The 25,856-nt window shown below is 47.2% G+C and overlaps 1 long non-coding RNA gene across 1 annotated transcript in view; it reads left to right on the forward strand.

Moving 5' to 3' along the window:
- The window catches only part of LOC138357261 (uncharacterized), a 591,549-nt gene that overhangs the window by 51,920 nt on the left and 513,773 nt on the right, over positions 1-25,856 (forward strand). Inside the window, exon 2 of the long non-coding RNA XR_011224861.1 lies at positions 22,760-22,827. This is a non-coding gene — a long non-coding RNA (uncharacterized lncRNA). The remainder of the gene's footprint in view (positions 1-22,759; positions 22,828-25,856) is intronic.

Genomic DNA, 25,856 nt, shown 5'->3' on the forward strand with positions numbered 1-25,856 from the left:
ACAGGCTGTTGCTTGGAGCAGCCCGCAGCTCCATACTACAGCCTGGGTTGGTTCGGGATGGTGTTATTGCACATAAAATGCGTTCAAAAGGAATTACCGGAAAAATAGGCAGATGGATCTACAATTTCCTGACTAACAGAACCACAATGTGTAATAGTCAACAAAATAAAATCCAGCCCATCAACCGTGAAGAGCTCAGTCCCCCAGGGTACTGTGCTTGCTCCAGTACTTTTTCTCATCCTCATATCGGACATAGACAAGGACACAACCTATAGCACTGTATCATCCTTTGCAGATGACACTAGGATCTTCATGAGAGTAGACAACATAGAGGACACGGCAAACCTCCAATCAGATGTAGATCAGGTCTTTCTATGGGCTACAGAAAATATGGTGTTTAACGAAGATAAGTTCCAGATCATGCGCTACGGAAAAAAATGAAAATATAAAAACGGGAACCACGTACAAAACTCAGGCATATCATAACATAGAACGAAAAGGCAATGTAAAGGATCTGGGTGTACTCATGTCGGAAGACCTTACCTTTAAAGAACACAATAAAGTAGCCGTCACAACTGCAAGAAAAATGACAGGTTGGATAACAGGAACTTTTCACACTAGAGATGCTATACCGATGATACTTTTCAAGACGCTAGTGCTCTCTAGAGTGGAGTACTGCTGCACAATGACAGCCCCTTTCAAAGCTGGAGAAATTGCTGACCTAGAGAGCGTGCAGAGATCCTTTACTGCCAGAATTCACTCGGTAAAACATCTAAATTACTGGGACCTACTAAAGAGCCTAAATCTGTACTCCCTTGAGCGCAGGCGGGAGAGATACATAATAATTTACACGTGGAAAATAATGGAGGGGCTGGTCCTAAACCTGCACACAGAAATAACATCACATGAGACCAGAAGGCATGGCAGGATGTGCAGAATACCCCCGTTAAGAAGCAGAGGTGCAACAGTTATTCTGAGAGAGAACTATCAACATCAGAGGCCCGAGACTGTTCAACACGCTTCCACTACACATAAGGGGCATAACTGGCCGACCCCTCACAGTGTTCAAGAGAGAACTATCAACATCAGAGGCCCGAGACTGTTCAACACGCTTCCACTACACATAAGGGACATAACTGGCCGACCCCTCACAGTGTTCAAGAGAGAACTATCAACATCAGAGGCCCGAGACTGTTCAACACGCTTCCACTACACATAAGGGACATAACTGGCCGACCCCTCACAGTGTTCAGGAGGGAACTGGATAAGCACCTCCAAAGGATACCTGATCAACCAGGCTGTGACTCATACGTCAGGCTGCGAGCAGCCGCGTCTAACAGCCTGGTTGATCAGTCCAGCAACCAGGAGGCCTGGTCGACGACCGGGCCGCGGGGATGCTAAGCCTCGGAAGCACCTCAAGGTAAGGAGGGGTAATTGATGTGGTTGTTCCCTGGTGATATTCCTGGACGTCAGCCAGCTGGAAGAGTGTACTCCCAGCTTGCTGCCACAGGCCGGGTCTGCAAAATGCATAGGTTCCTGCTCGCGGGGGCTCCTGCTCGCGGGGGCTCCTGCTCGCGGGGGCTCCTGCTCGCGGGGGCTCCTGCTCGCGGGGGCTCCTGCTCGCGGGGGCTCCTGCTCGCGGGGGCTCCTGCTCGCGGGGGCTCCTGCTCGCGGGGGCTCCTGCTCGCGGGGGCTCCTGCTCGCGGGGGTTCCTGCTCGCGGGGGTTCCTGCTCGCGGGGGCTCCTACTCGCGGGGGCTCCTGCTGACGGGGGCTCCTGCTGACGGGGGCTCCTGCTGACGGGGGTTCCTGCTGACGGGGGCTCCTGCTGACGGGGGCTCCTGCTGACGGGGGTTCCTGCTGACGGGGGTTCCTGCTCGCGGGGGCTCCTGCTGACGGGGGCTCCTGCTGACGGGGGTTCCTGCTCGCAAGGGCTCCTCCTCATCAGTGTGGTGTCCCACACTGTCGAGTTTAACCTACATCCCTCGATGATTGCCGAAGACAGAAGGATGCCATTGCTTGCCTTGTGCTGGGGAATGTGAAGCCGCTTTCCAACCGGAGTGAGATAACCACATTTGTTCTAAAGACTCCATGCCTTTTTATTAGTATTGAATATTTACTTCTAAAAGAATCGTTTTAATTAAATTAACATCTGCTAATTTATATTTACATTTTATCAATTTTTCGACTTTAGTCCTAGCCCGTGACCTTAGTCCTAGCCCGTGACCTTAGTCCTAGCCCGTGACCTTAGTCCTAGCCCGTGACCTTAGTCCTAGCCCGTGACCTAGTTACGGTGCCCCAGAAATGATATTTGTATGAGCCTGGTTGATCAGTCCAGCAACCAGGAGGCCTGGTCGACGACCGGGCCGCGGGGACGTTAAGCTCCGGAAGCACCTCAAGGTAACCTCAAGGTAGGAGGGTGTAGGGGCTGTCTCCGGGGGGTGATGGGTCAGGTAGACACGTTAAGGTAACTGGAGGCCAGACGCTCAAACAATAATATCAACTTTAAGCCGTTGATAGGAGGGTAAATAGTAGAGGAGTGCCGTATAGAGGAGCAGGGAGAGTTAAAGGGGATGGTGGCACCCGGAGCCCCTTCTGAAGCACCAGGCCAACTGTGCCTGTCTTCCCAGTCTCCTCCTCTGGGCGTGTGTGCCAGCAGTGCCTAATTTTAATTTAATACACAGTTCATTTTCTCTGTAGAAGACACTGAAAAACTGCAGGCAGGTATTAATAATGTCTTCCTTTGGGCAACTGAACATTATATGATGATTAACGGTGACAAGTTCCAGGTACTGAGGTATGGTGGCAAAGAGGAACTTAAACGAAACACAGGGTACAGGACGCAATCAGATCCACTCACAGAAAGAAAGCAAAATGTAAAAGATCTGGGAATTATGATGTCTGCTGACCTAACATTTAGTGAACATAACCGAGCAAATATAGCGGCGGCCAGGAAATTGATAGGATGGAATATGAGAACGATCAAATCCAGAGACCCACAGCAATGCTAATACTATTTAAATCACTGATGCTGTCCAGTCTTGAGTATTGCTCGGTACTCACTTTCCCTTTCAGAGCAGGAGAGATCTCTGAATTAGAGGGAATACAGAGAACATATACGGCACGCATAGACACGATAAAACATCTAAATTATTGGAAGAGTCTCAAAGCTCGCAAAATGTACTCTTTGGAAAAGAGACGAGAAAGGTATCAAATAATATATACATTGAAGATACTTGAAGGACAGGTCCCAAATTGGCACAGTAGAATAACAACATACTGGAGCGAAAGATAAGGAAGGAAATGCAGAATAGAACCAGTGAAGAGTAGAGGTGCCTTAGGCACAATCGGAGAACACTGTCTGAACATCAGTTGGTCCACAGCTGTTCAACACCCTCCCAGCAAGCATTAGAAATATTGCTGGACGAAAGGTGGATGTGTAAAAGAGGCACTTAGATAAGTTCTTGCAAGAAGTGCCGGACCAACCAGACTGTAGTGGATATGTGGGCCTGCGGGCCGCTGCAAGCAATAACGTGTTGGACCAAGATATCACAAGTCGAGCCTGGCCTCAGGCCGGGCTCTGGGGAGTAAAAACTCTGGGAACCCTCTGTAGGTATGATCCAGGTGTGTGTAGGTATGATCCAGGTGTGTGTAGGTATGATCCAGGTGTGTGTAGGTATGATCCAGGTGTGCAGCAGTTGAGTTATGCCTCAGTGTGACTCAGTGGAGGAGACAGGACAGTGGAATACTACCGCTCTCGTCATTCATTTACCAACTTAGTAGTATGATGATAATGAAGTGTACACCACAAGAAACGAACAAATCCACAAGGGCCGTGACGAGGATTCGAACCTGCGTCCGGGAGCATCCCAGACACTGTCTTAATCGACTGAGGCACGTGGTATAGGGGAATACTTAGGCTGGATTAGGGCTAGTATTGCTCAAATCCACAAGGCCAGCCCTTGTAGATTTGTTCATTTGATGCATCACGTTAGTGTGATCTCTGTGTGTGTACACCTCAAGTTATATGTAACCAAAGAACTCTTCCTCATGAAGGATTATTGAGTCGAACATACGAGGCTCGCGCTACTGATTTGATGAAAACGATTGGTGATCTCTTGGCTATGGCGTGTGCTGTCGGGTGTTGGGTAAATGCCTCTCGGTTTCCAACATTTTTGTACAGTCGTCTATGGTCAAGCGGTTACCGTACTGGATACGCCAGTGTGTTTGGTGTACCGAGCTATCAAAGGTTCGAATCCTTCATGAGGAAGAGTTCTTTGGTTATATATAACTTGTGGTTTATGCAAGTGTGTCGTATATTTTATAATATATATACTGTATATATATATATATTATATATAATATATATATTATATATATAATGAGATAGTAAACAGCATGGGGCTCAGGAGCACCCTACTTATAATGGCCTCCCAGTCGGGCTTATCTCCATTTGATAACACTGCTTTCTGAGATAACCTAGCCCTAATCCAGCCTAAGTATTCCCCTATACCACGGGCCTCTAACCTTCTAACAGATCTCTCGTGAGGTAAAGCATCATAGGCTTTGTTAAAATCAACATACCGAATGTCACGATTCTTTCTGATATCTTCTTCTAATATTTTGGACAAATATAGAAAACTTTGAAAATTTTTTGGAATCGTCTCAAAGCCCTCCAAATGCAGGCGATGAGTCACAATTACGTGGATAAAATTGACTTGAGAATGGTCCAGGACGGACCGAAACGTCGTCGTCCCTTCATTTTCTAGTGTGTGGATTGGCTCTCCAAATGTACTCGCTAAAAGAAGACGAGAGAGATATCAAATAATATACACATGGAAAATACTGGAGGACAGGTCCCGAAACCAAGACAGTAAAATAACAACCTACCTGAGTGAACGATATGGAAGAAAATGCAGAATAGAACCAGTGAAGAGCAGAGGTGCCATAGGCACAATCAGAGAACACTGTATAAACATCAGAGGTCCGCGGTTGTTCAACGTCCTACCAGCGACGAAATATTGCCGGACCAATCAGGCTGTGGAGGGTATGTGGGCCTGCGGGCCGCTCCAAGCAACAGCCTGGTGGACCAAACTCTCACAAGTCGAGCCTGGCCTCGGGCCGGGCTTGGGGAGTAGAAGAACTCCCAGAACCCCATCAACCAGGTAATGACGATCGATCTCATTACAGGTACCCCCCCCCCCTGCTGAGTCTCCTCCCCCGCCCCCCCCCTGCTGAGTCTCCTCCCCCGCCCCCCCCCTGCTGAGTCTCCTCCCCCGCCCCCCCCTGCTGAGTCTCCTCCCCCGCCCCCCCCTGCTGAGTCTCCTCCCCCGTCCCCCCCCCTGCTGAGTCTCCTCCCTCGTCCCCCCCCTGCTGAGTCTCCTCCCCCGCCCCCCCCTGCTGAGTCTCCTCCCCCGCCCCCCTCCCTGCTGAGTCTCCTCCCCCGCCCCCCCCCCTGCTGAGTCTCCTCCCCCGCCCCCCCCCCCCTGCTGAGTCTCCTCCCCCGCCCCCCCCTGCTGAGTCTCCTCCCCCGCCCCCCCCCCCTGCTGAGTCTCCTCCCCCGCCATCCCCCTGCTGAGTCTCCTCCCCCGCCCCCCCTGCTGAGTCTCCTCCCCCGGCCCCCCCCTGCTGAGTCTCCTCCCCCGTCCCCCCCCTGCTGAGTCTCCTCCCCCGTCCCCCCCCCCCCTGCTGAGTCTCCTCCCCCGTCCCCCCCCCCTCCCCCCCTGCTGAGTCTCCTCCCCGCTCCACACATTATCCACGAACTGTGACTAATAATTATGATGCCTGTGATTTTATATATATGTATAATATTATATATATATATATATATAATATATATATATAATATTATAATATAAAATATAATCAGCACGTGAAAATTAAATAGTTTGGAAGTAGTTGGTCAATATTGACTGTGAATTAGTTTCCCTGTAAATGCCGGCCAGCATTTATAGTTTAAAGTTCACTTATTTGTGGGATTGGCAACAAGAGATGCCCTCAGCCCCAATTAACGTGAAAAATGACTCCCTGTTGCAATTAACTCTGATAAATGTGACTGGAACCTGTGAAATAAAACTCAACACTTTTAGCACACGAGCCTTTGATGTTCGGACAGATATAGTCACTAATAGCCTATACCTGACTGGTGATTACTGATGGTCAGCAGGATATATTGGGTGTTAAGGGGAGCATAATATGCGCTCCAGCAGCCTTGTTCATCCTAGATTTCGATGGTTTTATTTCATATTTGAGAAGCTTCCGTGGATCGTCGACTACGCTGTTTGGTCACACTGTTTGGACGTTTACCATTTCAGAGCTGAAGAGCGTGCAAATATACTTTACCGCTAGAATCTATTCTTAAGTCATCTTAATTATTGGGACAGATTAAAATGTCTAAATCTGTACTTTCTAGAGCGCAGGCGAGAGAGAGAGAGACATAATAATTTACACGTGTACAATAGTAGAGGGGCTGGTCCCAAACCTGCACACAGAAATAACACCACATGAGACCAGGAGGCATGGCAGGATGTGCAGAATACCCCCGTTGAAGAGCAGAGGTGCAGCAGGTATTCTGAGAGAGAACTATCAACATCAGAGGCCCGAGACTGTTCAACACGCTTCCACTACACATAAGGGACATAACTGGCAGACCCCTCAGTGTTCAAGAGAGAACTCGATAAACACCAAAGAATACCTGATCAACCAGGTTGTGATTCATACGTCAGGCTGCGGGCAGCCGCGTCCACCAGCCTGGTTGAGCAGTCGATTTACCGGGAGGCCTGGTCGGAAACCGGGCCGCAGGTCCATTGATCCCCTGAAGTTACACAAGGTAGACACATGGTAGGTAGGCGTCCAGTTGATGCTGGAACACAGCCCACCGTGTCTTCTGGTCACTCTTTAAGAATTTGGAGCCCATCCCTAAAGTGTATTGCAGGTCAAGATTATTAGACGTCTCGCCTGTATTCAAGGGCGGGCACACACACGCACATGCACACGCGCACACGCACACACACACACACACACACACACACACGCGCGCGCACACGCGCACACGCGCACACGCGCACACGCGCACACATGCGCACACGCGCACACATGCACACACGCGCACACATGCACACACGCGCACACACGCGCACACATGCACACACGCGCACGCGCACACACGCGCACGCACACACACGCGCACGCACGCACACACACACACACACACGCGCACGCACACACACACACGCGCACGCGCACACACGCGCACGCACACACACGCGCACGCACACACACGCGCACGCACACACACACACGCGCACGCACGCACACACACACACACACAGGGATATGAAGCATTGCAGACGATGAGTCACAATAACGTGGCTAAAGTAAGTTGACCAGACCACACACTAGAAGGTGAAGGGACGACGACGTTTCGGTCCGTCCTGGACCATTCTCAAGTCGATTGTGAAGCATTCCTATTAACTCTGGCGTTTGTTCAATCCAGGCGGTATATGTCAGGTCATTCTCCATATTGACATTTTCTCTCACTTTAACAGAGCATCTCTTGAGTGAATGTTTCGTTATCGGTTTAACTGTTTTGAAGATGAGTTAGTGTGTGCTCTTAACATGTTAGTTTAGATTCGCTACTGGGAACCAAAAGTTCCAACTAGCACGGACTATGGTGAGCCCGTAGTGGTCTTACCTGGCATAGGAGCGGGACTGTGTCTTAACATGATCTTGTGTCACTATATCTACCCCAGTTCGTCAGTTTACCTCCCGGCCGATAATATGTTTCAAGTGTGGGTTTTATTGAAATTATTTTTACGTTTGTGTGAAGAGGAAGGTTAGGAATTATTTGGAGGACTATTATTTGTTGTTTATGTATGAGTCGCGGAGATTTGCAAGACGAGTTTGTTTTGTATATAACTTGCTAGATGAGGGGGGGGGGGGCACTCTGATGCTCTCTCGTCTCTCTCCCTCCCCACCCCTCTCACTTCCTTCTCTCTCATCTCGTCCTCCCCTCTCCCCCCCCCACTCTCCCCCCCTTTCATCTCGTCCCCTCCCCCCCCACTCTCCCCCCCTTTCATCTCGTCCCCTCTCCCCCCCCCACTCTCCCCCCTTTCATCTCGTCCCCTCTCCCCCCCCACTCTCCCCCCCTTTCATCTCGTCCCCTCTCCCCCCCTTTCATCTCGTCCCCTCTCCCCCCCTTTCATCTCGTCCCCTCTCCCCCCTTTCATCTCGTCCCCTCTCCCCCCTCCTCTCCCCCCCTCCTCTCCCCCCCTTTCATCTCGTCCCCTCTCCCCCCCTTTAATCTCGTCCCCTCTCCCCCCCCCTTTAATCTCGTCCCCCCGTTTCATCTCGTCCCCTCTCCCCCCCTTTCATCTCGTCCCCTCTCCCCCCCTTTCATCTCGTCCCCTCTCCCCCCCTTTCATCTCGTCCCCTCTCCCCCCCCCTTTCATCTCGTCCCCTCTCCCCCCCCTTAATCTCGTCCCCTCTCCCCCCCCCCTTAATCTCGTCCCCTCTCCCCCCCCCCTTAATCTCGTCCCCTCTCCCCCCCCTTTAATCGCGTCCCCTCTCCCCCCCTTTTCATCCCGTCCCCTCTCCCCCCCCTTTCATCTCGTCCCCTCTCTCCCCCCCCTTTCATCTTGTCCCCTCTGATCTCATATCTTGAGACTAATTATTCAACTGACTGCACTAATTAACGCACAAATTGTTGAATGTTAATCAATTAGTGAAATATTTCTGACTCTCCACACAAGATAATTAAATAATAATGTTGCAAGTCCAGGATGGTGTAAATTAGGCAGCTTTATAATTGGTAAGATTTGTGATGGGTATAAAAATAGGTGAATAATAATAATTGTATGTAGGTTATCTTGAGGTTATCTTGAGATGATTTCGGGGCTTTAGTGTCCCCGCGGCCCGGTCCTCGACCAGGCCTCTACCCCCAGGAAGCAGCCCGTGAGAGCTGACTAACACCCAGGTACCTATTTTACTGCTACGTAACAGGGGCATAGGGTGAAAGAAACTCTGCCCATTGTTTCTCGCCGGAGCCCGGGATCGAACCCGGGACCACAGGATCACAAGTCCAGTGTGCTGTCCGCTCGATTGATTGATTGATGATTGATGAAGATTAAGCCACCCAAGAGGTGGCACGGGCATGAATAGCCCGTAAGTGGTGGCCCTTTCGAGCCATTACCAGTATCAAAAGATGATACTGGAGATCTGTGGAGGCGCAACTGCACCCTGCGTGACGGGAGATGTCTCCCGGACCAAGTGGTGACCAAACGGTCTGTCCGCTCGGCCGACCGACTCATTGTATAGTACAGTCCAAGAATTGGGAAATAATCTATCCCCATTTAATCACATAAATTAAATTATTTAATGTTTTGTTCATTGATTTTTATCTACTGATGTGTAGTGGGGTTACCTTGAGAGGATTTCGGGGTTCAAGGTCCCCGCGGCCCGGTCCTCGAGCAGGCCTCCTGGTTGCTGGACTGGTCAAGCAGACTGTTCGACGCGGCTGCTCGCAGCCTGACGTATGAGCCACAGCCTGGTTGATCAGGTTATATATAATCCCAAACACATGTCTTTACTCTCTGTATTCCTTGATAATGTGTTAAAGCACGAAAACGTGTTTTAATTAAAGGTGGTTTAAGCGAAAAAATATTCGCTTCATTTTCCCATGGCGATACCTGTGTATAACTAATCACATTTCTATTATTATTCTTGACTCATTATACATATATATGTGTGTGTGTGTATGTATATATATATATATATATATATATATATATATATATATATATATATATATATATATATATATATATATATATATATATATATATATATTGTGTGTGTGTGTGTGTAAATCACGAAAATAAACACGTGATTAAAAATGTGAGTGTCAGACCACGGAGGAAAATTGAAACAGGAATTTCCTTAAGTACTTTCGAATATTAATACGAATATTAGACTCCTTCTGAAGATGTATTAATATACGAAAGTACTTAAGGCAATTCCTGTTTCAATTTTCCTCCGTGGTCTGACACTGTCATATATATATATATATATATATATATATATATATATATATATATATATATATATATATATATATATATATGCCTATACTTGCATAAACCACAAGTGAAGATAAACAATCTTTGGACAACACCCACCAGTGGGACTCGAACCCAGAAAGCACAACTACCTTCCAGTAGCTGGCATAACTAGTATGCTTTAACCCACTACGCCATCAGACCTTACAAAAGAAGTAGATAGTTCGAGATATATATATCTCAAACATCTCTACCTCCCGAAGGCACCAGATGAGTGAGGGGTCAGTCTGCAATTTTCGTCAAGCCACTGTCAATGTGAGAGAACTCGTGTCCAGCTTATAAGCCTATACTTGCATAAACCACAAGTGAAGATAAACAATCTTTGGACAACACCCACCAGTGGGACTCGAACCCAGAAAGCACAACTACCTTCCAGTAGCTGGCATAACTATTATGCTTTAACCCACTACGCCATCAGACCTTACAAAAGAAGTAGATAGTTCGAGATATATATATCTCAAACATCTCTACCTCCCGAAGGCACCAGATGAGTGAGGGGTCAGTCTGCAATTTTCGTCAAGCCACTGTCAATGTGAGAGAACTCGTGTCCAGCTTATAAGCCTATACTTGCATAAACCACAAGTGAAGATAAACAATCTTTGGACAACACCCACCAGTGGGACTCGAACCCAGAAAGCACAACTACCTTCCAGTAGCTGGCATAACTAGTATGCTTTAACCCACTACGCCATCAGACCTTACAAAAGAAGTAGATAGTTCGAGATATATATATCTCAAACATCTCTACCTCCCAAGTATAGGCTTATAAGCTGGACACGAGTTCTCTCACATTGACAGTGGCTTGACGAAAATTGCAGACTGACCCCTCACTCATCTGGTGCCTTCGGGAGGTAGAGATGTTTGAGATATATATATCTCGAACTATCTACTTCTTTTGTAAGGTCTGATGGCGTAGTGGGTTAAAGCATACTAGTTATGCCAGCTACTGGAAGGTAGTTGTGCTTTCTGGGTTCGAGTCCCACTGGTGGGTGTTGTCCAAAGATTGTTTATCTTCACTTGTGGTTTATGCAAGTATAGGCTTATAAGCTGGACACGAGTTCTCTCACATTGACAGTGGCTTGACGAAAATTGCAGACTGACCCCTCACTCATCTGGTGCCTTCGGGAGGTAGAGATGTTTGAGATATATATATCTCGAACTATCTACTTCTTTTGTAAGGTCTGATGGCGTAGTGGGTTAAAGCATACTAGTTATGCCAGCTACTGGAAGGTAGTTGTGCTTTCTGGGTTCGAGTCCCACTGGTGGGTGTTGTCCAAAGATTGTATATATATATATATATATATATATATATATATATATATATATATATATATATATATATATATATATATATATGTCGTACCTAGTAGCCAGAACTCACTTCTCAGCCTACTATTCGAGGCCCGATTTGCCTAATAAGCCAAGTTTTCCTGAATTAATATATTTACTATAATTTTTTTCTTATGAAATGATAAAGCAACCCTTTTCTCTATGTATGAGGTCAATTTTTTTTTATTGGAGTTAAAATTAACGTAGATATATGACCGAACCTAACCAACCCTACCTAACCTAACCTAACCTATCTTTATAGCTTAGGTTAGGTAGCAGAAAAAGTTAGGTTAGGTTAGGTAGGTTAGGTAGTCGAAAAAACATTAATTCATGAAAAGTTGGCTTATTAGGCAAATCGGGCCTCGCATAGTAGGCTGAGAAGTGCGTTCTGGCTATTAGGTACGACATATATATATATATATATATATATATATATATATATGTCGTACCTAATAGCCAGAACGCACTTCTCAGCCTACTATGCGAGGCCCGATTTGCCTAATAAGCCAACTTTTCATGAATTAATGTTTTTTCGACTACCTAACCTACCTAACCTAACCTAACTTTTTCTGCTACCTAACCTAAGCTATAAAGATAGGTTAGGTTAGGTTAGGTAGGGTTGGTTAGGTTCGGTCATATATCTACGTTAATTTTAACTCCAATAAAAAAAAATTGACCTCATACATAGAGAAAAGGGTTGCTTTATCATTTCATAAGAAAAAAATTATAGTAAATATATTAATTCAGGAAAACTTGGCTTATTAGGCAAATCGGGCCTCGAATAGTAGGCTGAGAAGTGAGTTCTGGCTACTAGGTACGACATATATATATATATATATATATATATATATATATATATATATATATATATATATATATATGTGTGTGTGTATATAACCTGCGTATATATACATATATATAATATATGTATGTATAACCTGCGCTTGAAACACTCCATCGCCTCGTATGTTACCCTGGTGTCCCTACCTTGTGCCTACCCACCCACATGACCTATGTTGATGTGCACCATTAAACACCACTCTAGTGCCTGTAAAACTACTCCGTCCCATAATAAAACATTGTTATTTAATGGACCTAAAAATGCCATTACAAACTACAAAGGGAGAGGTTCCCACCACTTGAAAACATCAAAACTAACGCCGCGAAACAACCAATATTGAGCTTGGTTGAATTAGTTTAACCAAGCTTAGTATATTATTTATTAACATCTTTATTGGCAAAATTAATTACAATTTTGCCTAATCTGAGGATTTCAATTAAGTCTTATTAAAGTGAGGATAATGCTGGTATTGACTGTCACGCAGGACAGAGGGTCATACACAAGACAATAGGTCTAAACTGTAGGCTGAAGCACATGTATATCATGGTTACAATCAATGTTTTATTGTATGGATATGTGAAAACAACTTTCTACTGTGCCTTGTCACACAAGGGCAGGGATGGGTTCATAAGTGATGCAGCTTAGAAGTAATATACATAAAAATTGTTCTTCATTCTTTAAAATGGACAAGCAAATTTTGGAATAAATTGTTAAGATGTCGTCCAGAACACCTGAGTCAATGAAATAGTTACACAGTTGGTGGTACAAGAGGCCAGGAGATCTAAAGTCTTTTTATGGTTTGACATTCAACAATATAGTGTTCTAGTGAATGCTTAAAGGTTTGTCACAGAGTTTACAATCTGAATATTCTGGTAGTGACTCAGCCTCACTAACCTGCCAGATGTGTCCATAGCCAAGGCGAATTCTCGCAATATCACATTGCCTGGTCCGGTTACTGTGCTGACCATACAAATACTTATTATTACATGTGGGTTGGATATGTCAACCCGTCCTCGACTCAAGTCCATTACATCCAGCGGTCAACCCCACAGACGCAGTCATAAATTTTAACATGCTGATCATTCAAAACGGGAATTTTCTCAAGTATAAATTAATATTATAATATATTAGCATATTGTGCATATATAGGCATAGGTTAGGTTAGGTGTTTAGGTTCTGTTGGCGATTATTTGTATTTGTAGTACGTGGGTGAAGCATTTATAGCGTTGTGATTCGAACAAAATTCGTCAGTGAAGCACTTGTTCCGGATATGTTCGAACGTCAGCAGTTGTGAGTCGTGTGTAAACTGCTTTTCATTCATAAACAGGGGGTTTGGCGGGTGCATGGAATCACTTTTGGATCTTTGTTTGGAGGACGGGCTGGACATATATATGAGTGGGATTGGGTGGTTATAAATAGCTGCTGCCTCGTATGGGCCAATAGGCATTCTGCAGTTAACTTTATTCTTATGTTCTTAAGGTTGAATTGGTTATTGATCTTTGATTATTGGTTATTGTTTCATCAATTGATGAATTGGTTATTGATCTCGCGTGAATTGTAGTAAGTACTTGGTCAATACACTTTATAAACCACAAAGTTAAAGCAGTGACCCCTAAAGTGATGCGTCCTGAGGGAAGACGCACAAGTCTACAAAAGTGTTTGGATACCGATTGGGGATTTGTAAGGAACAAATCGCAGATTAGGCTGGGGTACGAATCCTTGACGTGGTGGGCACGATACCAATGTTAAAGATGTTTGGTCACAAATTAAGTAAAGGGGGGGGGGGGGCGTGTGTGGTCTTCACCTCGGGCTAGTATTTCTGGCGGTTCGGGCTACCCTCAACCTGCCTTTTTTTTGGGGGGGGGGAAGGGTAAAGATCACGAAGAGCATATGTGAAGGAAAATTTGCAAGTGGGGAAATAGTGAGTTCCATTGCACCTCTTCCCCCCCCCCCCTCCAATCCTCCCCCACCCTTCCCCTCTCCCTTCCCCCCACCACATCCCTCCACCCCATCCCTCCCTCCCTCCCTCCTCCTCCCCATCCCTCCCTCCCCCCCCACCGCCATCCTATATCCAATGCACTAGCATTTACAGAAGATTAAAAAATCGTGTTTTGTAGCGCGATCGAGTTGCATGTTGGTCAACAGTCGCTTAATTGTACTCATTTGCGGTGGTTGAGCCTCGTACACTCGTTGGTCCCGCCTCTCAACCGTCAATCAACTGGTGTACAGGTTCCTGAGCCTACTGGGCTCTATCATATCTACACTTGAAACTGTGTATGGAGCCAGCCTCCACCACATCACTGCCTAATGCATTCCATCTGTTAACTACTCTGACACTGAAAAGGTTCTTTCTATCGTCCGTGGCTCATGTAGGTACTTGGTTGCTGACCTGGAGAGCGTGCAGAGATCCTTTACTGCTAGAATCCACTCAGTAAAACATCTAAATTACTGGGACCGACTAAAGAGCCTAAATCTGTACTCCCTTGAGCGCAGGCGGGAGAGATACATAATAATTTACACGTGGAATATAATTGATGGGCTGGTCCCAAACCTGCACACTGAAATAACATCACATGAGACCAGGAGGCATGGCAGGATGTGCAGAATACCCCCGTTGAAAAGCAGAGGTGCAACAGGTACTCTGAGAGAGAACTATCAACATCAGAGGCCCGAGACTGTTCAACACGCTTCCACTACACATAAGGGACATAACTGGCTGCTAAGTAACCCAGAGAGAACTCGATAAACACCCCCCAAGGATGTGAGTTATGCAGGTCATGGCCTCCGTAAAACTAGAGATCTAACTCCTGATCACTTAAATATTTTCATTATGTGGGACGTTAGCATAATTGGTCTAAATTCTTAGTCAATGCTTTGCTCCCTCTTTTGTGCAAAAGCGCTGTGCTGATTTAAGTGCTTTTGGAATCTGCAGTGTCCAAACTTTCTCCACACTTTCTCCACCACACCTCTCCACACTAGGGAGCCGGTCGGCCGAGCGGACAGCACGCTGGACTTGTGGTCCTGGGTTCGATCCCAGGCGCCGGCGAGAAACAATGGGCAGAGTTTCTTTCACCTTATGCCCCTGTTACCTAGCAGTAAAATAGGTACCTGGGTGTTAGTCAGCTGTCACGGGCTGCTTCCTGGGGGTGGAGGCCTGGTCGAGGACCGGGCCGCGGGGACACTAAAGCCCCGAAATCATCTCAAGATAACCTCAAGATAACACTACTGAGTTCCCTGACCCTATACTGACTTCCTCTACTACATTATTTGTGGCTGCGATTAGTGCCGTATGTAACTACCTTGTGGAAGTTCCGGGGATCAAAGACCCCGGGGCTCTGTCACCGACCAGGCCACCTAGATGGTCAACTGATCAACTAGGCTGTTGGGCGTAGCTGATCGCAGCCTGACGTATGAATTATTTATTCCTACGTTAGTAGCAGTACGAAGGTATTTATTGGAGGCGTTTCTCAAGTTCTCCTTTTAACACCGCGAAAGTCAGGCCAGTTATGTCCCTTATGTGTAGTGGAAGCGTGTTGAACAGTCTCGGGCCTCTGATGTTGATAGTTCTCTCTTGAACACTGAGGGGTCGGCCAGTTATGTCCCTTATGTGTAGTGGAAGCGTGTTGAACAGTCTCGGGCCTCTGATGTTGATAGTTCTCTCTTGAACACTGTGAGGGGTCGGCCAGTTATGCCCCTTATGTGTAGTGGAAGCGTGTTGAACAGTCTCGGGCCTCTGATGTTGATAGTTCTCTCTTGAACACTGTGAGGGGTCGGCCAGTTATGTCCCTTATGTGTAGTGGAAGCGTGTTGAACAGTCTCGGGCCTCTGATGTTGATAGTTCTCTCTTGAACACTGTGAGGGGTGGGCCAGTTATGTCCCTTATGTGTAGTGGAAGCGTGTTGAACAGTCTCTGGCCTCTGATGTTGATAGTTCTCTCTTGAACACTGTGAGGGGTCGGCCAGTTATGTCCCTTATGTGTAGTGGAAGCGTGTTGAACAGTCTCTGGCCTCTGATGTTGATAGTTCTCTCTTGAACACTGTGAGGGGTCGGCCAATTATGGCCCTTATGTGTAGTGGAAGCGTGTTGAACAGTCTCGGGCCTCTGATGTTGATAGTTCTCTCTTGAACACTGTGAGGGGTCGGCCAGTTATACCCCTTATGTGTAGTGGAAGCGTGTTGAACAGTCTCGGGCCTCTGATGTTGATAGTTCTCTCTTGAACACTGTGAGGGGTTTGCCAGTTATGTCCCTTATGTGTAGTGGAAGCGTGTTGAACAGTCTCGGGCCTCTGATGTTGATAGTTCTCTCTTGAACACTGTGAGGGGTCGGCCAGTTATGTCCCTTATGTGTAGTGGAAGCCTGTTGAACAGTCTCGGGCCTCTGATGTTGATAGTTCTCTCTTGAACACTGTGAGGGGTCGGCCAGTTATGTCCCTTATGTGTAGTGGAAGCGTGTTGAACAGTCTCGGGCCTCTGATGTTGATAGTTCTCTCTTGAACACTGTGAGGGGTCGGCCAGTTATGCCCCTTATGTGTAGTGGAAGCGTGTTGAACAGTCTCGGGCCTCTGATGTTGATAGTTCTCTCTTGAACACTGTGAGGGGTTTGCCAGTTATGTCCCTTATGTGTAGTGGAAGCGTGTTGAACAGTCTCGGGCCTCTGATGTTGATAGTTCTCTCTTGAACACTGTGAGGGGTCGGCCAGTTATGTCCCTTATGTGTAGTGGAAGCCTGTTGAACAGTCTCGGGCCTCTGATGTTGATAGTTCTCTCTTGAACACTGTGAGGGGTCGGCCAGTTATGTCCCTTATGTGTAGTGGAAGCGTGTTGAACAGTCTCGGGCCTCTGATGTTGATAGTTCTCTCTTGAACACTGTGAGGGGTCTGCCAGTTATGGCCCTTATGTGTAGTGGAAGCGTGTTGAACAGTCTCGGGCCTCTGATGTTGATAGTTCTCTCTTGAACACTGTGAGGGGTCGACCAGTTATGCCCCTTATGTGTAGTGGAAGCGTGTTGAACAGTCTCGGGCCTCTGATGTTGATAGTTCTCTCTTGAACACTGTGAGGGGTCGACCAGTTATGCCCCTTATGTGTAGTGGAAGCGTGTTGAACAGTCTCGGGCCTCTGATGTTGATAGTTCTCTCTTGAACACTGTGAGGGGTCGGCCAGTTATGTCCCTTATGTGTAGTGGAAGCGTGTTGAACAGTCTCGGGCCTCTGATGTTGATAGTTCTCTTGAACACTGTGAGGGGTCTGCCAGTTATGTCCCTTATGTGTAGTGGAAGCGTGTTGAACAGTCTCGGGCCTCTGATGTTGATAGTTCTCTCTTGAACACTGTGAGGGGGTCTGCCAGTTATGTCCCTTATGTGTAGTGGAAGCGTGTTGAACAGTCTCGGGCCTCTGATGTTGATAGTTCTCTCTTGAACACTGTGAGGGGTCGGCCAGTTATGCCCCTTATGTGTAGTGGAAGCGTGTTGAACAGTCTCGGGCCTCTGATGTTGATAGTTCTCTCTTGAACACTGTGAGGGGTTTGCCAGTTATGTCCCTTATGTGTAGTGGAAGCGTGTTGAACAGTCTCGGGCCTCTGATGTTGATAGTTCTCTCTTGAACACTGTGAGGGGTCGGCCAGTTATGCCCCTTATGTGTAGTGGAAGCGTGTTGAACAGTCTCGGGCCTCTGATGTTGATAGTTCTCTCTTGAACACTGTGAGGGGTCGGCCAGTTATGCCCCTTATGTGTAGTGGAAGCGTGTTGAACAGTCTCGGGCCTCTGATGTTGATAGTTCTCTCTTGAACACTGTGAGGGGTTTGCCAGTTATGTCCCTTATGTGTAGTGGAAGCGTGTTGAACAGTCTCGGGCCTCTGATGTTGATAGTTCTCTCTTGAACACTGTGAGGGGTCGGCCAGTTATGCCCCTTATGTGTAGTGGAAGCGTGTTGAACAGTCTCGGGCCTCTGATGTTGATAGTTCTCTCTTGAACACTGTGAGGGGTCGGCCAGTTATGCCCCTTATGTGTAGTGGAAGCGTGTTGAACAGTCTCGGGCCTCTGATGTTGATAGTTCTCTCTTGAACACTGTGAGGGGTCGGCCAGTTATGTCCCTTATGTGTAGTGGAAGCGTGTTGAACAGTCTCGGGCCTCTGATGTTGATAGTTCTCTCTTGAACACTGTGAGGGGTCTGCCAGTTATGTCCCTTATGTGTAGTGGAAGCGTGTTGAACAGTCTCGGGCCGCTGATGTTGATAGTTCTCTCTTGAACACTGTGAGGGGTCGGCCAGTTATGCCCCTTATGTGTAGTGGAAGCGTGTTGAACAGTCTCGGGCCTCTGATGTTGATAGTTCTCTCTTGAACACTGTGAGGGGTCGGCCAGTTATGTCCCTTATGTGTAGTGGAAGCGTGTTGAACAGTCTCGGGCCTCTGATGTTGATAGTTCTCTCTTGAACACTGTGAGGGGTCGGCCAGTTATGTCCCTTATGTGTAGTGGAAGCGTGTTGAACAGTCTCGGGCCTCTGATGTTGATAGTTCTCTCTTGAACACTGTGAGGGGGTCGGCCAGTTATGTCCCTTATGTGTAGTGGAAGCGTGTTGAACAGTCTCGGGCCTCTGATGTTGATAGTTCTCTCTTGAACACTGAGGGGTCGGCCAGTTATGTCCCTTATGTGTAGTGGAAGCGTGTTGAACAGTCTCGGGCCTCTGATGTTGATAGTTCTCTCTTGAACACTGTGAGGGGTCGGCCAGTTATGTCCCTTATGTGTAGTGGAAGCGTGTTGAACAGTCTCGGGCCTCTGATGTTGATAGTTCTCTCTTGAACACTGTGAGGGGTCGGCCAGTTATGTCCCTTATGTGTAGTGGAAGCGTGTTGAACAGTCTCGGGCCTCTGATGTTGATAGTTCTCTCTTGAACACTGTGAGGGGTCGGCCAGTTATGTCCCTTATGTGTAGTGGAAGCGTGTTGAACAGTCTCGGGCCTCTGATGTTGATAGTTCTCTCTTGAACACTGTGAGGGGTCGGCCAGTTATGTCCCTTATGTGTAGTGGAAGCGTGTTGAACAGTCTCGGGCCTCTGATGTTGATAGTTCTCTCTTGAACACTGTGAGGGGGTCGGCCAGTTATGTCCCTTATGTGTAGTGGAAGCGTGTTGAACAGTCTCGGGCCTCTGATGTTGATAGTTCTCTCTTGAACACTGTGAGGGGTCGGCCAGTTATGTCCCTTATGTGTAGTGGAAGCGTGTTGAACAGTCTCGGGCCTCTGATGTTGATAGTTCTCTCTTGAACACTGTGAGGGGTCGGCCAGTTATGTCCCTTATGTGTAGTGGAAGCGTGTTGAACAGTCTCGGGCCTCTGATGTTGATAGTTCTCTCTTGAACACTGTGAGGGGGTCGGCCAGTTATGTCCCTTATGTGTAGTGGAAGCGTGTTGAACAGTCTCGGGCCTCTGATGTTGATAGTTCTCTCTTGAACACTGTGAGGGGTTTGCCAGTTATGTCCCTTATGTGTAGTGGAAGCGTGTTGAACAGTCTCGGGCCTCTGATGTTGATAGTTCTCTCTTGAACACTGTGAGGGGTTTGCCAGTTATGCCCCTTATGTGTAGTGGAAGCGTGTTGAACAGTCTCGGGCCTCTGATGTTGATAGTTCTCTCTTGAACACTGTGAGGGGTCGGCCAGTTATGCCCCTTATGTGTAGTGGAAGCGTGTTGAACAGTCTCGGGCCTCTGATGTTGATAGTTCTCTCTTGAACACTGTGAGGGGTCGGCCAGTTATGTCCCTTATGTGTAGTGGAAGCGTGTTGAACAGTCTCGGGCCTCTGATGTTGATAGTTCTCTCTTGAACACTGTGAGGGGTCGGCCAGTTATGCCCCTTATGTGTAGTGGAAGCGTGTTGAACAGTCTCGGGCCTCTGATGTTGATAGTTCTCTCTTGAACACTGTGAGGGGTCGGCCAGTTATGCCCCTTATGTGTAGTGGAAGCGTGTTGAACAGTCTCGGGCCTCTGATGTTGATAGTTCTCTCTTGAACACTGTGAGGGGTCGGCCAGTTATGTCCCTTATGTGTAGTGGAAGCGTGTTGAACAGTCTCGGGCCTCTGATGTTGATAGTTCTCTCTTGAACACTGTGAGGGGTCGGCCAGTTATGTCCCTTATGTGTAGTGGAAGCGTGTTGAACAGTCTCGGGCCTCTGATGTTGATAGTTCTCTCTTGAACACTGTGAGGGGTCGGCCAGTTATGCCCCTTATGTGTAGTGGAAGCGTGTTGAACAGTCTCGGGCCTCTGATGTTGATAGTTCTCTCTTGAACACTGTGAGGGGTCGGCCAGTTATGCCCCTTATGTGTAGTGGAAGCGTGTTGAACAGTCTCGGGCCTCTGATGTTGATAGTTCTCTCTTGAACACTGTGAGGGGTCGGCCAGTTATGCCCCTTATGTGTAGTGGAAGCGTGTTGAACAGTCTCGGGCCTCTGATGTTGATAGTTCTCTCTTGAACACTGTGAGGGGTCGGCCAGTTATGCCCCTTATGTGTAGTGGAAGCGTGTTGAACAGTCTCGGGCCTCTGATGTTGATAGTTCTCTCTTGAACACTGTGAGGGGTCGGCCAGTTACGTCCCTTATGTGTAGTGGAAGCGTGTTGAACAGTCTCGGGCCTCTGATGTTGATAGTTCTCTCTTGAACACTGTGAGGGGTCGGCCAGTTACGTCCCTTATGTGTAGTGGAAGCGTGTTGAACAGTCTCGGGCCTCTGATGTTGATAGTTCTCTCTTGAACACTGTGAGGGGTCGGCCAGTTACGTCCCTTATGTGTAGTGGAAGCGTGTTGAACAGTCTCGGGCCTCTGATGTTGATAGTTCTCTCTTGAACACGGTGAGGGGTCGGCCAGTTATGCCCCTTATGTGTAGTGGAAGCGTGTTGAACAGTCTCGGGCCTCTGATGTTGATAGTTCTCTCTTGAACACTGTGAGGGGTCGGCCAGTTACGTCCCTTATGTGTAGTGGAAGCGTGTTGAACAGTCTCGGGCCTCTGATGTTGATAGTTCTCTCTTGAACACTGTGAGGGGTCGGCCAGTTATGCCCCTTATGTGTAGTGGAAGCGTGTTGAACAGTCTCGGGCCTCTGATGTTGATAGTTCTCTCTTGAACACTGTGAGGGGTCGGCCAGTTATGCCCCTTATGTGTAGTGGAAGCGTGTTGAACAGTCTCGGGCCTCTGATGTTGATAGTTCTCTCTTGAACACTGTGAGGGGTCGGCCAGTTATGCCCCTTATGTGTAGTTGAAGCGTGTTGAACAGTCTCGGGCCTCTGATGTTGATAGTTCTCTCTTGAATACTGTGAGGGGTCTGCCAGTTATGCCCCTTATGTGTAGTGGAAGCGTGTTGAACAGTCTCGGGCCTCTGATGTTGCAACCCGTTCTCGCAAATTCGTAAAGTCAATATTGACTTATTAACTACGTGCATAGGTGATATACTAAACATAATAGATACCCTTAAAAAGTTTCATAGAAAACACCGACCTTACCTAACCTTATTAGTATCTTAAGATAAGCATCTTATTGCTTCATAATTACAATTATTACTTAACCTATACCTATAACAGGTTAAGTAACAATTGTAATTACGAAGCAATAAGATGCTTATCTTAAGATACTAACAAAGTTAGGTAAGGTCGGTGTTTTCTATGAAGCTTTTTAAGGGAATCTATTATGTTTGGTATGTCACCCATGCACTTATTTAATAAGTCAATATTGACTTTACGAATTTGCGAGAACGGGTTGGATGTTGATAGTTCTCTCAGAGTACCTGTTGCACCTCTGCTCTTCAACGGGGGTATTCTGCACATCCTGCCATGCCTTCTGGTCTCATGTGATGTTATTGCTACTCTCCTCAAGAGACCCATACACAGCTGTCGCCTCGTACTGCTGCTTCAACTACAGGCGTTTCATACTACCAGCTTGACGACGGCCTCATGGTAGAGGAAACACTGCAACCATGAACTTATAGCGTGATATAAAGCTTGTATATATTAATACATGAAGAAAGTAAACTTCAGAAGATAATATCCCCCCTCCCGTCTCCAGTAGTAACCCTCCCTTCCTCCCATTCCATCCACGCTCCAACACTGAACCAAAACAGAGAGCGTTGGGTTGGTGGGTCAGTAGCGGGTGTCCTTGGCTCGTAAGTGCTTGGGCCGCAGCAGCAGCCTGGGTCTAGTGTGCCGTTGTGCTCTGTCTGCATGTGGGAGGCTCTGAGGCTCTGGGTGCTGCTGCTCAGCCGCCTCCTGCACCGCGTTGCAAGACTTGTAAAGTCTTTACTTTTTGTTAGATGATTATATAATGAGCATGACAGCTGCAGCATATGTTATGATTTTGTTATACTTTTGTAGTCTATAATGTCTAATTTATTTCTCTCTCTCTCTCTCCCCTGCTCGTGGTGTTGGCTGGTGGCGCTGGTTCCTCTCTCATCACCACCACCTGCACTCGACCTCCTCGCCGCCCCCCTGCCCCCCTCGCCGCCCCCCTCTACAGCCTGAACCACAAGCAACATGGCGCCAACAGCCACTATCGAAACCATCTCCATCGTCCGTCCACTAAAGGTAAGTTACAAGAAATTTGTGTAGGATAAGATGGGACTTGTTAACCCGCGGTGACTCTCACTGGCTCTCGGCTTCCCAGGGGCCACTTGGCGCCTGTTTCTTCCGGCTGAGGAAGACTTTGGTGTGTCAGAGAAGGTCTAATGCTTCTGGGCCTCCATCTTCCTCACAATCTTAGTGTAATCCCTTATAATCCCATATTATATAATTGTAATCCTTTATAAGATGTATTGCACGATTTTTTTCCAGCAGCACACTTCTATACAAGTCTCTTGCATAGATTTGCAAAATCCACAAATCCAAATCCACAAATTCCTTGTGGATTTGTTCAGGATAACCAAATTTACTTTAACGTGGCTGCGCGACTGGCAACTGTTATCTTTGGTTGCTATTGACGTTCTGGTTATCTTGTGGTGATTCAGATGATCATCGTCTCCTCGGCCCTGACCTTGTGGGTTACTTTGCGATGATTTCGGGACGTTCCCGCGGCCCGGGCCTGACCAAGGGCCAGATTCACGAAGCAGTTACGCAATCACTTACGAACCTGTCCATCTTTTCTCAATCTTTGGCGGCTTTGTTTACAATTATTAAACAGTTAATGAGCTCCGAAGCACCAGGAGGCTATTTATAACAATAACAACAGTTGATTGAGAAGTTTTCATGCTTGTAAACTCTTTAATAAATGTAACCAAAGCCGTCAAAGATTGAGGAAAGATGTACACGTTCGTAAGTCCTTGCGTAACTGCTTCGTGAATCTGGTCCCAGGCCCCGGTCAAATTATTAACCAGGCCTGCTGGTTGGTGGTCTACTTAATGTCATACGTTTGCAATATTTCAAACTTTCGCGTTTCTTCAACTTGGCCACCAGACTTCTGTTGCATATTCCAACTTTGTTTTGAGAAGTATAATTTGTTCAGGAGTTTTGTATATTTAATTAAAACCAAAGGTTTTGGTTTTAAATTTGCACACTGAAATAATTCCGTAGCAGATCAGGAGGCGTGGCATAATGTGTAAAATGGTCTTATTGAAATGAATTGAATTGTTTATTTTCGTATTTTATTTATTGAATTGACCAGGGAGCCGGTCGGCCGAGCGGACAGCACGCTGTACTTGTGATCCTGTGGTCCTGGGTTCGATCCCAGGCGCCGGCGAGAAACAATGGGCAGAGTTTCTTTCACGTCTGCCCCTGTTACCTAGCAGTAAAATAGGTACCTGGGTGTTAGTCAGCTGTCACGGGCTGCTTCCTGGGGGTGGAGGCCTGGTCGAGGACCGGGCCGCGGGGACACTAAAAAGCCCCGAAATCATCTCAAAATAACCTCAAGAAATGTAGGGGAGAAATAACTACTCTTAGAAAAAAAAATCCATAAAGATACATGATCAATCAGGCTGTGATTTGTTGAGCATCCTTCATGCAACAGCTTCCTAAGCTTGTTTGAGCAGACCATCAACGGTTGAGTGTAAGTGTTGCATTCTTTGTAAACTGTGTACACAGGTTAGGGCAAAGGTGTTAAAGATGCAGTTAACGGGATAGTATAAATATACGAGTTTTAGGACCATTTTGAACACTGGTGTGCCTCTCTGATCACGAGGGTTACCTTGATGTGGTTCAGAGGATCCATGTTCCTAGGGCCCGGTTTCTGACTAGATCTCCTGGTTAATGATCTAGTTAACCAGGCTCTCAGGCGCAACTACACACAGTCCAACATTAGAATCACAGCCGGGTAGATCAGGTACCCTTTGAGGACGCCAACCAGATTGCCTTTGAATCCCAAAAGAGGTTGGCTAGTTATGTCCCTTGTGTTTATAGGGGAGGCTGGGGTCTTGGGCCGTAATGGTCATAGAATTAGCTTAAAGTACATATTGATATCCTTTTTCCTGGCTACGATAGCAAGTCATTCGTTTTGTTCATGCCAAGAGCCCAAGATGGGCTCATTACCCTTGTGGCTGTCGTCGTGCAAAGAGCACTCTCAACTCTCTCAACCCAGACTCTCACAAGTCGAGCCTGGCCTCGGGCCGGGCTTGGGGAGTAGAAGAACTCCCAGAACCCCATCAACCAGGTATCAACCAGGTAGCAGAGGTCAGTAAGGCTCTCCACGTGTATGTGTCAGCAAGATCTGTGTCTCCCCCTGGCTTGGAGGCGACGGCAGAGGATATGAAGGGTACGAAATAAGTGTTATGCTATCCAACACAGAGCTGGGAGCGCCAGGTAGGAGCCTGGGAAGAGATTCTCAAGGCAGGATTTCGTCAGCACAAAGTGCGATGTTTACTGAGGGTTAGGAAGCAGGCGGTAGTCAATAATGACTGACTATTTCAACAGGCTGCCGACCCTCACCAAACTGCTTAATATCCCCCCCCCCCTCTGTGTCTCTCTCTGTCTCTGTCTCTGTCTCTGAGTTAACAAGGAACATTACGCGAAGCAGTTACCTTTATTACCATAGGTACATCTGCAGTTATGCAGCTGCCCTCAGCTGTTCATATTAAGGGTTACAGTGTGTGTAAAGAGAGAGGATACTAAAAACCCGTTTTGCAGGATGGTGTGTCATAGTGGAATGTAGTCAGTAAGCTGAAGGGCGGATTTTGGATGTACTGAGCATATCCCCACCATCACGAAAGTTAATAAAATAGTTAAGAAGCTGCAGGTACCTTATACCGGCACGCTTTAAGGGGTGTAATGGCTGGAAATGAAATTAAGAGTAAAATAAAATCTTTTTTTCACTTGTGTTTCAGGCCTCTTGAGAGTCTGTAGCTTCTGCTATCAGACCTGAATGGTTGGTAACAAGAGTGCTGGGGATAGCTAGGGCTAGTTGGGCTTCAGCCTCGTGGCGTGCTAATGTGGCTGCTATACTTGTGCCATAACGATGTGTTACAGCCGTGACCGATGGATTTCATACATAAAATATTCTGAAGCCTTTATTCTGTGCAGAAAGTAAAAGTGGTGGGGGTGGTGAGGTGAGCGCAGTGTGTGTGGGGGAGGGGTGGTGGGGTGTGGGAAGGGGGGTTGAGGGGGTGGGGTGTGGGGGGGGGTGGTAGGGG

The sequence above is a fragment of the Procambarus clarkii genome, chromosome 7, assembly GCF_040958095.1.
Source record: "Procambarus clarkii isolate CNS0578487 chromosome 7, FALCON_Pclarkii_2.0, whole genome shotgun sequence".
NCBI classification, from domain to species: Eukaryota; Metazoa; Arthropoda; class Malacostraca; order Decapoda; family Cambaridae; genus Procambarus; species Procambarus clarkii.